The sequence below is a fragment of the Biomphalaria glabrata genome, chromosome 10 (assembly GCF_947242115.1).
Source record: "Biomphalaria glabrata chromosome 10, xgBioGlab47.1, whole genome shotgun sequence".
In the NCBI taxonomy this organism is placed as follows: domain Eukaryota; kingdom Metazoa; phylum Mollusca; class Gastropoda; family Planorbidae; genus Biomphalaria; species Biomphalaria glabrata.
The window spans coordinates 17921411-17938433 of NC_074720.1; the positions used below are offsets into that span (position 1 = coordinate 17921411).

Here is a 17023-nt window from a genome sequence, read left to right on the forward strand (position 1 = left end):
ATTAGTATCGATAACTAAATGAAAAATTTCGATTTAATTAGTATTGTCAAAGCCTTTCTGTGTCAGCTGACAACCTGTGCACTTACTGTGAGAAACATTGAAAAAAGTATATACAGTAGAATCAGATGCACTAATTGAATTGGCAGCCTTGATGCACTAATTAGTAAACAACAGAGGCCTAGATCTAAGTCGGCTAATCAAAGGCCTTGAGTGTAACTGGCTGGAACTGAAGCTAAAGTTTAACAGAATTTTTTAGCGTGTGCATTAAAAATGGTAATTACTTAGGCCCTACAATTTCTGTTGCTATCAAAATGGGTGCAACTAGTGGGTTGTGATGGTTGTTGATGGTGTTATTTCTTTTGTAGCTGCAGGCTCTGTCTCAGGTGGTGTAGGTTCTTGTGTTGCTATTGGTTCAAAAGTCAGAAGATATTGGCCTGTATAAACTAGCAATGTTTTTAAATATTTTGTGAAATCTTTTTTGATATACAGTGTGCTTAAATCGAAATATAAACTCCTTTAAGTGTCCAAACATGTTATGTCTTTAGTTGCAAGCTTTTGGTGTGTTCCATCTAACTTCTTTTCAGAGCCTCTCAATATGTTAAATGTGTGCTTTGGTCTCTGAATTGACAAAATTATAAGAGTGGTTAACTGTTAGATGTCTATATCCTTCACTGTTTAGGCAATCATATGAATGCCAGCAATCACTCATGATGATGGTACCTGGTAAAATTCTCTCTTTAATGGTTTTTAACAGTTTCCTTGGTTCTGTCTTTTACTGGGATAATGAAACACTTGTTTGTATCTCACTTGATACCTCCAAAGACCCACATACCTCACGAAGAAATGGGCACCAATCGAAGCATGTTTTTTCCCCCCAGATATTTAGCTCGATTGCCGTAATAACAATTCTAGGTGGGTTCAGCAGCATCCACATAGAAACTAAGTTGCACACTTTAGTCCGCGTGAATACATGCATTGTCAAACCATGTTCCATAGTTTTGAGAGATTTGAAAACATTGGACAGATACACTTTATTTATTCCTATTTTTAGTAAACGTCCTTTTGTTACAGTAGGAAGTCGAGTCGCATAAAGTCAGTCTTGTCACACTGATCACACTGTCGAGTCTTTTTTAAAACGTCATGGTCATATAAAAATCGTCTCTCTTCATCATTTAAAATATAGTCAAAGCCTTTTTGTGTCAGCTGACAGACAACCTGTGCACTTACTGTGAGAAAAATTAAAACAAGTATCCACAGTGGAATCAGAAGCACAAATGTATAATTGTTTCTTTGTAGCAGCTGCAAGCATTTCTGTAGTTGTGGCCCATGTTGTTTCTTGTTTCATAATTTCCATATGCTGCCGTTAAAAAAAGGATATATGTTAGCTATAAATGCAAGTTCTTTGTCCTTCTCTTATTAATGTAACTTATAATCAAATCTAAAATATTAGTAATAAATGTTACATACTAATTAATTTTTTTTTTTTTTTTTTTTTTTTTTAAAGCAAAAAAATCAATAGCTGCTTACCATGAAGTCACCATCCACAATTGACAAACATCTCAAAATTTTCTTTGATATTTCAATGTTGGTCCTCAGTTAAAAATACTTTTTTGCATCTCACTGGATACCTCCAAAGACCCACATACACCTCTTAAAAAAACGTCCTTTATTGTTCTTACTTCTTCTAAACTCTGCTTCATCTATTTCTACAATATTTCCTTCACCTTCTAGCATTTCAAAATTACTGTAAACATTGTGTTCGCACATTTCCCTTTAAAAAAGGGTGACCAGTCTATGAAGGGTTTCCTTGATAATTTTAGTTCTAGTTGCAGAAAGTCTCCATGAGGACACAGTATAGTTACCTAAAAGGCAACAAATTTACAAACAATATCTTTACTTTTTCAAACCAAGAACCTATGTGTTGAGATATTTTAAAATTTTTGTGTAATAGGGGAGCAGTTTTGTTTAAATAATGATGCATAAATTATCTAAATAGTAGTGTTTATGCTTCTTACCTTTTTCTTAAACATAATTTCCCTGCCCTACCCAAACAAAATTTCATAGTGTGAAACAGATAACAGTTTAATAGTTGCTATGTTATGTTTAACAAAGACTTTCTTGATCTAGCTACTCTAGACCTATCTGTCCGCCAAGAGAGTTGGGGCCAGAGGTAGTGGTAATTAAGTATCTTCGTGGTGTAATTTTACAAAAATTAAGGACGCTTGAAATTCATTAGAAATGTTTAGAATCTAACAGTAGTCTTAATCATTAACAGATAAAAATAAAAGTATTAAGATACTGGTAACCTTCTGACATAAAATGTTTTATTTATTGTCATTTATTGTCATTGCTCTATTATGACACTAAGTCATAATGTTTAATTTTGTAGATATAGATGCATGTTTCATTTTATTCATGCATTTTTTTTATCCATATTTTGCTTGGTTGTTGACTTAATAGATCTCTTTAACTCTTTAAAAAGTTATTAAAAGTTCAATATGCTTCAAAAACATGGCAGCCTGTCTTTCCAATAACAATATACGCTATATAAAATTAAACTTAAATAGTTTCTAAAATATATCTCTTTATCTTCAGAAAAATCAAATTACATTTTCGTAATCGCAATTTTTTCTGCAGATTCTTAAAATAATATAGAAACCTAATTTTGCGTACGTTGTAACGTAACTTAATACCATTATAAGACTAAAAGTAAATAGATCTAGATGCCAATGAGATATAAATTACACATTTTAAAGAATTTTGAAAATCAGATAAGTGGTTCAAATGTTATGAATTGTTTTAGTTCATTTTTCTGACCTCTTTGTCATTTTATTTTAAGAAATTTTGTCCCACTTTTGCTCACTTTTGGTTAAAATCATTTCTTGTGAATAATGTTTAAAACTGATGTTTCTCCATACTTAACAATTTTACTGCTTCATACTGCTCTGTAACAATATTTGTTAAATTTTCAGGAGAAAAACTGTCAATGCTTTCTTTTCTTTGTTGACCTTGATGCTGGATTGACATGAATCTGAACTGCATTGAACATTCTCTCCAAGCCTTCTTTTTCTATAGCCGCATATTTCTTTTCCCTGTCCAATAACTTCCTACTAATATATGCTATTGGGAATTTCCCATCTGGAAATTCTTGTAACAGGACTGCCCCTAGCCCCTGATCGGATGCGTCAGTTCTTACAATCAACTGCCTGTTGAGATCCACTTTAGTTGTCACAGGACGCTAGCAGTGTGCTGGTGCCTGCTTCAACTGGTCATTGTCTAGGGCAATTCTGGAGGCCCGACTGTTGACGCTGGAACGTGTAGGTTATTAATTTTTCGTGGCTTTAGCTGGTCGCGATTTAGGTGTTTGTTTATACAATTAACATATAAAACTAAACACCAGAATTTAGTTAGAAACACAAAGGCGTATAACTTTATTAACATGCAATATAGAATCTTCCAAAAATGTTTAAATACAGGTACATCAATAAAACTGGCGACTAAACTAAGATCTCTAAATGACTGTGAACGTTAGATTTCAATATAGTATTCTAGTACAATATTAGGAAAACACGAAGAAGCGGGAAATGCGACTGTCCGCTCTACAAAACCCACGCCAATTGCCCCTTTGTCCCCAAAATCCCCAGGTCATGTACAATTTCCAGCAATCACTAAAAATCACATCCAGGGCAAAAAAATGAGTTCTGGCCCGTTGATGCTTGTTGAACAAAAAATGCAGTCTCTGTTTGCTGTAGTCCACTCTATGTTGATTATTCTTGGACTTTTCTCTTGTTGTGTACCAGGGTGACATGTTCATTTAAAACAACATTCTGTGTTAGCTGACAAATAAGAACATGCTTTTAGTCTTTAAGAGACAGTTTTCTTGTACCAGGTTTATGGCTGAGGCAAAATAAAATATAGGAGTTGGCTTAACACATTTCAAACAGCCAATAAAACAATTTTTCCACCACCTGATGGTTTTTCTTTCAAAGACACAGTAGTAGGTCACTTACTGGTCTAGCATGACAAAAATGATAACAAGTTAAATCCCATGTAAAAAAATCTACTTGAAAGAAAAAATACATGCTCTTTGCAAATAACAAAGATTAACAGTTATTGACCCATTAAAAAAAAGTTCTACATACTGATGACATCTATGTTAATTGATCTTCAAAGCCTGATTTTAAAAATGTGTTTTATGTTATTTAATGTTCATAAAAATTAAATGTTTCCACTTCTATTCTATTAAATTTGTGTGCATTAGGTTTGCCACCATGCATCCTCTTCTGCTACATTTCAAACTTTTTGTCTTTAGCTTGTTTTTCCTTTTACTTGTTCTTTCTTTTATTCTTTCTCCTCTTCCTTTTTGTTTTTCTCTTTCCATCCATTTACCTAATTATCTATTCTCAATATCTTCTTTTTCTTAGCACTTTCTCTTCATGTTCCTAAGTTCTTCACCACTTATAAGACTTGGCATTGTCTAGATTGGCCACTCACTTTCTCCTCACTTTCCTAAATTCTTCACCACTTATAAGACATGGCATTGTCTAGATTGGCCACTCACTTTCTCCTCACTTTCCTAAGTTCTTCACCACTTATAAGACTTGGCATTGGCCACTCACTTTCTCCTCACTTTCCTAAGTTCTTCACCACTTATAAGACTTGGCATTGTCTAGATTGGCCACTCACTTTCTCCTCACTTTCCTAAATTCTTCACCACTTATAAGACTTGGCATTGGCCACTCACTTTCTCCTCACTTTCCTAAGTTCTTCACCACTTATAAGACTTGGCATTGTCTAGATTGGCCACTCACTTTCTCTTCATTTTCCTAAGTTCTTCACCACTTATAAGACTTGGCATTGTCTAGATTGGCCACTCACTTTCTCTTCATTTTCCTAAATTCTTCACCACTTATAAGACTTGGCATTGTCTAGATTGGCCACTCACTTTCTCCTCACTTTCCTAAATTCTTCACCACTTATAAGACTTGGCATTGTCTAGATTTCTCTTGCCATTCACTTTGCCTTTTATAAAAAGGACAGTTGGAACACTTTGTCACTAGTGATTGTTGCTTGATTGCTGGGATGTCACTTTACTTTGCACATGTCATCCTAGGTGTGCAACAACTTCAGGAATTGTTGGCATCATCATTACAACCTTGGGATTGGTATCCATTTAATTTGGAACAGAACATTTCATAGCTGATGTAGCTCAATCTTGTGCTTTATTATGTCTGTTAGGCCTAATTCCTTAGTGATGACATCTTCGTATTCTACTAGTAGCTGCTTGATTCCTCAAATTCCTTTGGTATTTCTTTAGATACTTCTGTATTTTGTGACACTGCACATATTTCTTTACCTTATTAATTACTTGTGATTACATGCGCATTATTCAAGTCAATCATAGCAACATCATTAGCTAAGAGGCACTGTTATATTTTCTTTATTTATCAATGCTTACAAAGAATAGCTTGAGGGAGTTTTTTTTTCTGCTGGAGCCTCTGACATGTGCTATTTCTGACCACAGAGTCATCAATGCTGTCTCATGCCAACAATGTTACCAGAACATTGTAAACTCTGGGGTTACCCTCCACTCTATGCTTATGGTGTATCTTAAAGGTTTTCTTGACTTTAGCCATGTGGCCCATTCATCTGTCACACCCAGGATGATTGCTTCCACCACAAAGTCTGGTTCACACAAAGGATTTTGAAATATCCTTGATCTTTGTCTTGTTGATTGTGGGAGACCCAGTGGAGAGTGATGTAGACTTTTCTCCCTCCAAAGGACTCATCTCAATTGTAATGTGACTCTCCTCCCCAATGGATTTCTACAAATGAGATTCGGATGTGTTTGGATCCTCTCTTTGTCTATTTCTAAGTAGATTGGTGAGTCGAGAGAGCTCAACTCTAGCTTTCCTTCCTCTTCTCCTTTCCTCTGACTGAGCATTCTCACTTGGATCCTCAGAGAGTTCTTTGCCTTTTGTTTTTTTTTGTTGTTTTTTTGGTGTAGTTGGGGCTGAGTTGTTCCCCATTGTTTTGAGGTTTTTTTTTTTGTCTTTTTTTCTTTCTAGTCCAGGCTCATTGGGCAAGGTCTCACCACTTTATTGATATTGTTGGTTTCTTGGATTTACTGTGATTTTTTTCTCCCCTTGAAGTTGGATTTATTAGGGCATTTGTTTAATCAGTGCCAGCACTGTTGTCTCCTCCCTGGAATGATAACTAGGACTTTGTTTTACATACCATCATCCTCATACTTGAGATTAATGTAATGTGGGACTTCTGTCCCTTTCTTAATTTTGAGCCATGCCGCCCATTCTCGAGTTTTTTCCTGTCTTCACTTCTCTTAGCATTTTGAATTCAGGATATAATTGAATTTGGATGAGGTTCGGGTTTTGAACTATGCTATCGACGTCAAATTCAATATGTATTATAAACAAATTAAAAATGATTCTTAAGGATTACCTTTAAGATAATGGCAAACACTTCTTCTCTGCAGCTTTTCCCTGTTATTTTTCATGTGACTCATCTTGTGGAACTTTGGTTATTGTTGCTGTAAAGCTCTGTTTGGAGAGGTTCACTTTCATATCCTGGGTCCTTTTAATAGATGTCTTTAATAACTGAGGTAGTTATTCCAATCTAGCAAGCTGCTCATTTTTTTTTTGGAGTTTATTGAATACTTGATCTATTATTCTTACACCATTTGTATATCATTATCAAAACTGTAAGTTATCTTTTGGTATTTTTAAAAATCTAATTCTAGCTAATGCAGTATTCTTATTCTATTGAGAGTTATTTCATTTTTAGAAGTATTAAAAATGACTTTAGTCATTCATTTCCTGTGTATTTCTTGACAAGTGAAATTTTTTGGAGCAGGAATCTTTCTTGTCCTTTGTTTCTTTTTCAATTTTCTATATCTTACAATTTTCTTTGTGCCGATGTGCCAAAAACTCAAACTCTTCTTTGTTCAATGAGAAGTTTTAGAATCTTTCCTAAAGTGACTAAAAAGAAAAGGACAATGTTCAATAAGACTCAAAGTCATCTTTTGGCATAGTTTAAAAAGTTGTTCTGGATTAGGGTTAGGATTAGTTTCACTGGATGTTGTTTTGAATTTGGATCAAAAGAATAAAGGAATTAAGAAAAGGTGAGTTTTTTTGTTTCAATTATTTTTTGTTTGTTTTTAGTTTAAGTTTTCATTTCATTGTTAAACAGAAATACAAATAATGCTTTGGAATATACAATATTTAAATTTGTTTTAAATTTGGATTACTTTTCTTTATTTAATCAGTGTTGTGATGAATCAGAAACACTATAATTTGTGTTCTTCTCAAGATTGATTCCTAGAACTTCAGGCAGTTGAATCTCAAAGTCAGAAAAACACCAAAACCACATTATCCACTCAGTCATGTTGGACATTCCCGTAGACTATTTCCTGTGTCCTCTGATAGTGACACAGTTCACTTGGTGATAGTGACACTTGGTGATGATTGCTACTTATCTGTTCAAAGGTAAGATTTGAAGCAGAATATACTTTGGGATTGGAATCTAATATTTTTTTTTTTTAATTCCTCTTATCTCTTTATGGGTAAAGAGTGTCTAGACATGGATCTCAAAAACAGCTTTAACAATTTTCTTAGAAATTTAACAGTATTTGTAATGCCTTTGGGTTAAAAAAAAAAGTACTAGCTAATTGGCCACAATTGGCATATTATAATTTTAAAAATATTATAAGAAAATAATTAAATTTGGTCTTGAGGTCTAGACTATCTATATCTTGAACACACGTATGTCAGCAAGTATTCCTTCATGTATTCAGAGTTAACTAAATAAATAGAAGTTCAGGAATATTTAAAGCACTGTCTTCTAAGTCAGTATCCATAGGTTTATCACCAAATTAGAATCTTCTATACCATATATATAGATCCATTATTCAGACTACTATCTTTTAATGTTGCCTTCATGATAGGATCTGCACTAAACTAGAATTCTATATACTATGAGTAGATTTATACATTGTCATAACCAGGATTTGTGTTGGGGAATAAGGGAGGGGTAAAAATGTTTCCACTTTTTTAAAGTCTTAAGTTATTAAAAGTAAAGTAATGGCTCGTACTAAAAGTCATCGGCTGCATGAAGGAGGTATCGTCCTTTTTTCAACCAAAAAAAAAAGAATTTTTATATCTTACTTGTTAATTAATAGGGGATACTATAAAATACACCTTGCTACCTAGAAATAAATGATTATCGAACCAGTTTATAATTCTCAGAATGGGTATTAAGCTATTGGTCTAATATTTTAAAAAGTTTTCAGTTTGACATGAGGTTAAGTGTCTGGTTTGCTGTTTCTGAACAAAATCTCTTACTAAAAAGAAGCTGATTATCGTTTATTTTCCTAATGTATCTGTATACAAACAAATGTTAAAGGATTTCTAACACATTTAAAATTAGAAAATTGTATACATTGAAATAAAAAAAATATTTTGCATTTTCATTTAAAAATTACCCTTCCCTACCCTTTTTTATTTTTATTTTTTACAAAATAAAGTAGAAATAGCCCCTCACTTGTTTGATCTTAGTCTTGATATAAACTCCTCTAGAGTTTAGAACTCAGTTTGAATTAAATACTGGAATACTGGGGCTATAAGATTTAGCTATATCTTTATAGACTTTCACTTGAAATCAATTAAGGTAGACTGTTTTGGATACTGTTGTAACATTTTTGTGTTTTTTTATTTAATTTAAATTAAATGAAAATGTGAAATTAAAAAGTTGGGATGAATAAACTTGGTATGTTATCATTCTAGAGATTAACACAACAAATAAAGGCAGCAGTAGCTAAATCTAGACTGTAAGGCCCAAAAGAAAGCAACCATCATTGACTCATCAGTCCAAGTAAAACCTGTTGTACACAAAAAGAAAACAGAAGTGTCTGCTAGAGGGAAAATGTCAAAAAAAAGACAACTGGCCTGATTGTTAAAGACAGACTAGGTGCACATGGACAAGCTGTCTTAGCCAAGTAGAGCTCCACTGGCACTGACTCAGGTGATACATAGGAGCTCATACTTTTTTTTTTGTTCCGCTAAATGAAAACTAGCAGAAGATGAATTGGTATTCAAAATATCAAATGAAATGTGTATATTTGTCTTTTCTTTTTTCTTATAAACTGAGAATTCAAAAACTGAAAAAAGTCAAATAATTAAAAAAAAAAAATAAGCTTGATTGATTTATGTGTGTGTTTTTTATTTTTTGATTTTTTTTCCTTTTTTTCTCAGACTCCAAAGCTGCCTATGAAAAAATCAAATGTTGTAAGGAAGATAAAATCTGCTGGGAGGCCAAACTCGACCAAGCACCGGTCCGCAAAGAACAAGTTGACCTCTGCCCGGAAAGGCCACCAAATCACAGATTTAAAAGAAAGAATCATTGTGGTCACTGTCCCTTTCAGCTGGCACCCTTTGCTGAGGCTTGGTTCTGCTCCTTGATGCCACATTGTGTTGCCTCCCTTTGTGTTTTTTTACAATTTGTGTTCGTGTACGGCTGCAGGTAAATATATTCTATTGTTTCTTGTTTTCATTATTATTATTTAGAAGTATTTTGTACCTAGAATACTTTGGTTTTGTCCACATTGATAGACTAGATCATAAGATCTAGAGCTATGAACCGCACACACTTCTTATAAATGTATTTTTTTACTATCAGTATGAGGATATGTTCTATTGGTTTTATTTTTGGTATGTAATAACTTTTTTTCCCTAGTAGTATAATGTCATGGTTCACATCTCCATATTTTTTTATTAAGAGATAATAAGTTTACATTTCTTTAATTTGTCCATCATTGGAGTGTTTGTACTGTATATATTTTCCATGCTAGATCTTTAGATCCATCGAGTTTTGGCTATAATTAAATTGGATTGTCTACATACATTCGGAAATCTCATTTGCCTGTATATTTATGAAGCTTGAATATTATGTAGTTTTCTGTATGTATTTAGAAGGAAAGCTCGCTCTAGAGTTTATTTTAATTTAAAATGGCCTACATTGGAACTTTAGTTCCAATGTGGCTTTGCTGAGCCAAGCTCATCTTGTTTTATGTCTTTATTTTTTATATTTTTCTTTTATGTAACAATGTTTTATGTTTGCCTTTGGCAGGTTTTTTTATCTGGAATAAATGGTGAAATGGGCCTACATGTTGTCTTGGTTATTTGTTCAATTCTGTGCCAAACCCAGCAAACAAAATTATGTATATCAAAGAAATATTCAGAAGGATGATAAAAAAAAAGAAGTAAGTCAAATAGCCAATTAGTTTTGTACATTTTACATTACTTTTACTTTGCTTTAGTTTGTCATTAATCATGTCAGATTTCATTGAACTTTCATTTATCTCAGCTGAAGGCAAAATCCTTAAACCTGGAGCACAACAGTAAGGAGAAAACAAAGCTACACAGTCTCATGAAAGCATCTAGCTCATCAGCAACTTTAGAAGAGTGCTAAAACCATCTGCAAATAAAAACATATGAATCTGAAGAGTCAAGCCATCTGACTGAACTAGATTCATTAGAGGACTTATGGTATTTATTTCATTTAAACTTAGCTCTAAATGTTCAATGTTGTAGTCATTGTCTGTATGGTAAAAAGTTTGTACACATTTCTCCCACAACCAATCTTAGATTAAGCTGAAATTTTGCACAATTATTTCTTTTACCTGACATTACACAGGGTTCGTAGCGCTCCTAAAAACTCCTAAAATCTCCTAAAAAATGAAAAGTCTCCTAAAATCCTAAAATTCTCCTAAAAATAGCCGAAAGTCTCCTAAAATTGTGTCCACTCTCCTAAAATTTTTACCCAATATTTTTTTAAAAATATAATTTTGCTTATTTCTTGCTAAAAATGCGGGGGGAAAACAACAGCGTAACTAGGCATTCTGATCGCATGACCTTACGGGCTGGCTGTGTTAATGAGCTGACCAGTGACGCGTCTACACCGCCTTTTACCCACTTGTGAAGCGCGACCCCGTGATTGAAGATGGCCTTGGTTCAAGCAAGCATTTCACCTGGCAGTATTTTTCTGAAGTCAACGTAGAAATGTTTGTTTCCATTTATTGTTACCACTAAAGACGCGCTAGATCTAGTCTGTAGTGACTATTGTCTATAATTAGAGCAATTACCAGACTAATTTGTAGGCTACACCCCTCCGGGACCTCCCTAACCTAAAATCTTCTTGTTGTAAGTGTAAGACTGACTTCGTGTGGAAAGTCTGTAAATCTTCTAGATCTAGCTAGTATCTAGTACCTGTAATAGTATTTAGATTTAGATCTAAGTTAGATCTAGTGAAGATAATTCGCACCTAACATGAAAACTCCGTGAATTTTTGTCAATTTAATGATATCGATACATCTAATGTCTAGATTAGGGGAAGGTGGGGCTAGTTGTCACAGTTTTCAGATTTTGATATTTTAAACATATTTAGAATTCATTGATTCTCACCAAACTTAACATGCTGTAACTTAAACATTCAGACAACAATTAGAGTAAATGAAATAAACTTTATCTCTTTATTTATCAAAGTTATACAACAAAAAAGTGGCTGGGTTGAGGTTGTGACAATTTGCCCCACACCGGGGTAAGTTGACACAGGCATGGGGTAAAATGTCACACATTTAAAAAATCCCCATATCTTGCTATGTCTAAAAGAAATAGCATATTAAGTCAAGACTTTGTTCTTGTAGTAGTTTCCTTGACTGGCCGTCGTGAAATAATGATATATATGTGAAGGTTCTGACAAGTTTTGGACCTAACAAGAAAAGCTGTAGGTTTTTCTTCAAAATAATGTTTATTTTTTTCTATATAATATTTGTAAAATATCTGTTCACTTCTTCCAGCAATGCACCCACTTCCAACCTATCTAAATAGTAAGACTAGGTAACTTCTTTCCTAAAATAAATGTTGCGCTAGGAGAACATCTTTTCTGTATGTTGATGCTGGCATAACCTTTGTAAACAGCATTATTTAAAGAGAAAGTCGCTTAATACTATTTAGGTATCTATTAGGTATCACCATAAAAAGGAATCAATAAAACAAATAATTATTAATAAACAAATATTAATATTAAAATTTGTTTTCAAAATGCTTAATCTTCATTGGGGCAAGTTGTCACAACTGTGACAAATTACCCCAACCTGTGTGACAACTTGCCCCACAACAATTTTCAGAACATTTATTTTAATAACATTTTATTGGGTCGAGCTTTTTGAAAAAAACTAATTTTAATGTGTAACTAATACACAGAGATATGAAACAGTGTAATGTTAGACAATCATCTCAAAATTATAAGTGTTTTTCAACAAAATTACACAAAAATAAAATTCTACTTTCCGAACAGTCAAAAACAATGAATCGTGATAATTTTAAAATGCGAAAAGGTATCGACTTCATTTTATAACTATTTGTAAATGTTTCGGTAAACATCTCAGCTGTAGTTTCACATTTTTAATAGCGCATCACATTATATCGATATAGTGTTTGTGACAACTTACCCTTGTGACATTTCACCCCACCTACTCTAGAAATATGCTAGATTCTAGATTTACGCTAGATAATTAGCACAAAGAAGTGAAAAGCCCGCAAATTTAGTGACTTAGATCTAGACTGTAGATCTACGGTATATTACTATATCCAGTGAAGATAATTCGCATACTGCCGCGAAAAGTCTGCAAATTTTAGTGACTTAGATCTAGACTCTAGATCTACGGTATATTCAGTGAAGATAATTCGCACACAGCTGCGAACAGTCCGCAAATTTTAGTGACTTATATCTAGACTCTAGATTTACTCTAAATCACTAGAATCCAGTGAAGATAATTCGCACACAGCCGTAAAAAGTCCGCAAAATTTAGTCTAGATCTACTGTAAATTCAGTGAAGATAATTCTCTCACAGCAGTGAAAGTCCGCGCATTTTAAGTGACTTAGATCAAGAGTCTAGATCTACTGTAGATTTAACGAAAATATTTCGCATACAGCTGTGAAAATTCCGTAAAAATTATTTCACTTTAAAAGCCAGGGAAACTATATGGATGGTTGAAAAAGATTCTGCTAGGAAAAAAAAACGCGAATAGGTCCAAAAAAAACAACCCCCCCCCCCCTCCCTTTTCCAATCCAAAAAGCCATTTTTTAGTAAGCAAATGTCAACATTCAAATAGGCCAATATTGCCCTATATATTACTGGCTCTGTTTATGAAAAGGATTTAAGTTAACTAATAGAAGAATAAAACATTACCTCAAATGCACACCATGACTCTAGTATATATAAGATACACATAGGAACTAAAAATGTACATTTCCATCACAGAGAATATACATCATGAATAAGGCCACTCTAAGAATGTTTCTTATTTGTAATGTTTTTAAATAAATCTCTGAAAAAAAAATGGTTGTATGAGGTTTTGGGATGACAGTCAAGTTGTTTGCTAGATTAAAAGATAACTTTCATTACATTTTCTGTGGACATACCACAGCTGATAACATTGTTTCTGTGGCATATTGGCAAGATATTTATTATTTTTAAAATCAAATAACAATAATTGATTTGATAAATGCTTAGTTTTGTGTATGTTTTACTATGTATCACACAAACGGATAGGAAACATACACACACATCATACATTTCATCCTTAAAAAACCTCCTAAAATCTCCTAAAATTTTGTCATGGAAAAGTGCTACTAACCCTGATTACATGAATCAATGAGGTAGTTTCGTATTTCCCCCGAGTCGCGTGGTTGTGTGTATACAACACGCACCGTGCTTAGTTTTAGTTTGTAGTGGGAGTCTGAAGCGTTGTAAGTCAATATTTAGTGGTTTCAATTTACTCATTAGCGCTATACTATAATTTGTTAATAACAGGAGAATCTAGAGATACATTTTTTTAATAGTTTCAACTAAAACAAATAGTTAAACCTTTGATAGAAAGTACCGAAGTGTTGGCCTATAATCTGCCATACTGAGATCAAGATTTCTTGATCTACAATGAATGACTACACTTACAGCTCTTAGCATTCGGGTAACCAGTCCTAGAAAAAAAAAGTAACACTTTCTTTCCCCCCCCCCCCCCCCCCCCCCCTTTCCTCTCTGCCCAAAAGTAAACAAGCTTGAACTTGAGTAGAACACTAAAAGTTGGACAGCAGACCAGTGTGTATTGGTCAGATAGCTCTAGGGCTAGTGTGTAGTCGGTATGTCGACTAGTTGTTATAAAAGATAAAAAGACTGCCATGTGTTTTCCTTGTGCATAATAGGCTTCAGTTGTTTAGCGAACAAATAACACATCTGATAGTCAAGGATTAATCTAGATCTACTATTACAGTTATACAGGCTAAATGTGTCTTACCCCGCCCTTTCATTGTTAAATTTGGTTTCTAAGTAATAAAATGGATCTAGATCTGTTTCGTCGACGCATTTTTGAAACTTTAATGTAACATTTTGTGAATTTCTTAAAAATGATAGAACTTTTAATAACATAATAATACATCATGTATCCAAGACAAAAAAATAATTCGTAATGTTATCGATGTGCATAATGTATTAACAATTAGCGGAATATGAAATACATAACGTTAAAAAATAGCTGAAGTTTATGAAAATAACAATGTTTCAACTAATATGCATATTATCTCATATATAGGCCTATATATATAAATAAATAAATAAATATATATATATATGTGTGTGTGTGTGTGTTTTGTGTAGTTTATACCAAGCCTTTTTTTTAATCTTACTAGAACGTTTGTAAAAACATCTTCTTCTGTATGTGAATGTATCATCAGCAATGTGTTGACGCTTGTTGTGGACTATAAAGGAAATATCATTGATAATTTAAACTCATCCTTAAACAGTTCTTAGCCCTTTATGAAAACATTCGTATAATTATTTGAACATTCAGGGAGTTCCTTGATGTACTCTGTATATTTTAAAATGTTTGTAAATGTAAAATTTCATAAAATTAGAGGTGCAACAGCAATGGAAATATCGGAAGACAAGGCCATTCTCCTCTTTGTTGTCCAACAATCACGTGACTTTGGTTAAAGTAGGTCAGAAATACAGAACTACCTCATTTAAAAAATTAACCAATTAGTTAATTAAATATTAGTAATTAATTATTTTCTTGAACAAGGGAAAGAAAATGTACTAGACAGGTGTGCTACAAGTTGAATTAGTCTCCTTGAGGACTTAAGTTCTGAGTGAATATTTCTTAATTCATGTTATACCCCCTTCTTCTCTCCCCCTTTCACAACTGGCCCCGACACATGATAGGATCATAGCACATTGAGAAAGCAAAAACAATTGGTAAAAATATTTTCAATCACACAGATTTATCATATGACCGATCCAAACTAATTGATATAATAACACTTAATATAAAGCTTTTTTTTCCTAAAGTATTTTAGGATGTAATTTTTGTTTTTCCTGATCAGATGATGTCATGAACACTCTACCTCTACAGAGCCAAGCAGTACCCTTCTTACATTATAGGCACCAGGCAAATTATTTTTAGAACCTTCAACAACCTGGTCTTTCTCTAGGTGAGAATGGTCACCAAGTATTTGTAGTCATGGACCCAGCTCAGTTGGAACAGATTTAGGTAATGCTGGTCACCTTTCCCATAATTTTTTAACTTTTGGTTTAGCTAAGACAGTGAAATGTGTTTTTATCCTTGACATTCAATCACTTTTTTTTCATACATACATACAAGGCATTTAACTTGATGCTTCCTATCCAGTCATTTCATAGGAAATGAGACTACCTAGGCTATATCACATATAATTTGAAACTGACATCTTTCCCAGAAATAACATTGTTAGGATTCAATGGAGACATAAGCTTATCAGGCAGTTTTCAAATCTTTTTTTAGAACTTAAAAAATACCATTGATTACACTAGTTTATGTTTTCTCTAGCAACTGGCTGTTCAACTTTTGGAAAGTCTAAAGTAATGAACAGACCAGTCTCATGGGTTGGAAGAACAAATAGCTGAAAGTAAAAAAGCAAGGCAATAAATTGATGTTGATGAAAGCTGTATGATCTTTTGCTCTAGATTTATTCATCAGAAAAGTGTTGTGTCAACTGAATCACTTAGTTGTTTGTGTTTTCAACAACATGAACATGTTTTTTTTTATATTTTTAACTTGTTTCGTTGTTTTTTTATTTATTCTAAAAATTATCTAATCAAATGTGTACATAAAGTATGATACTTGATTCAGTGCAACAACAAATTGCACTCAGAAGAATGAACTACTGTGTAGTCATGTGAGGAGATAAGAACTTTGATCCACCCATCAAACCACTGCATTGTAGTTTATTAAAAACTATACCAGGAGCTTTTACTAATTGTGTTTCTGTTCAGTATAGTGTGGAGAGAATGGTAGAGTGATTGTGGGTGGGATAGAGCTTTGTGTTTTGTCTAATGATTAAAATAATTATAAATACAAGCCAGCAGCTGTATGCTGTCAATTAATCAAGTGTGGGAATATCATAAGCTGGCCATCCAACTAGTGGCAGTCCTAAATCAACATGTACAGTATTTCTGTTTTGTAAACTAGGACTTGTTCTTGTTGCCTCATTTTATTTTAATTGCTGACTCATGAGATGGAAATATTATATATTTTTGATGGATCTGTTTACATCTTAGTGTTACTTTGTATTATGTTAGTGATGTCAATGATTTGTTCAAATTGAAAACTGGAGTCAAATGTTCTTTGGTGGATATTCATGTTGATTGCTGTGAATGAGTTTTAAATGGAAAAAAAATATTGATATGAAAGATATGAGCATTTATGTATTCTTTAAATAAGATTAAAGTAATCATACCAATGCTTGCCAGCAGTTATGTGTTGATTGACTATTAGATAGCATGTTTTAACACTTTCCTAAAGAAAATTCTTTTTAGAATAACCAGTAATGAGAAAAGCATCCTGTACTAAAAATAACCTGTTTGGTTAAAGAATACTCTTCATTTACTGAAATGTAGTTACTGTAATTTCCCTAA

At 33.1% G+C, this 17023-nt stretch overlaps 1 long non-coding RNA gene across 4 annotated transcripts; it reads left to right on the forward strand.

Moving 5' to 3' along the window:
• Positions 1-1711: 1711 nt before the first annotated feature.
• On the forward strand, positions 1712-16852 carry LOC106063701 (uncharacterized). 4 transcript variants are annotated; one of them, XR_001217040.2, is made up of 7 exons: positions 1712-7138; positions 7283-7502; positions 8799-9036; positions 9267-9534; positions 10141-10273; positions 10378-10559; positions 15454-16852. It is a non-coding gene; the product is annotated as an uncharacterized LOC106063701 (long non-coding RNA). The 4 variants fall into 4 exon arrangements; XR_001217039.2 differs by having other exon boundaries at positions 7327-7502; XR_001217041.2 differs by lacking the exon at positions 8799-9036 and having other exon boundaries at positions 7327-7502.
• The last annotated feature ends 171 nt before the right edge of the window (positions 16853-17023 follow it).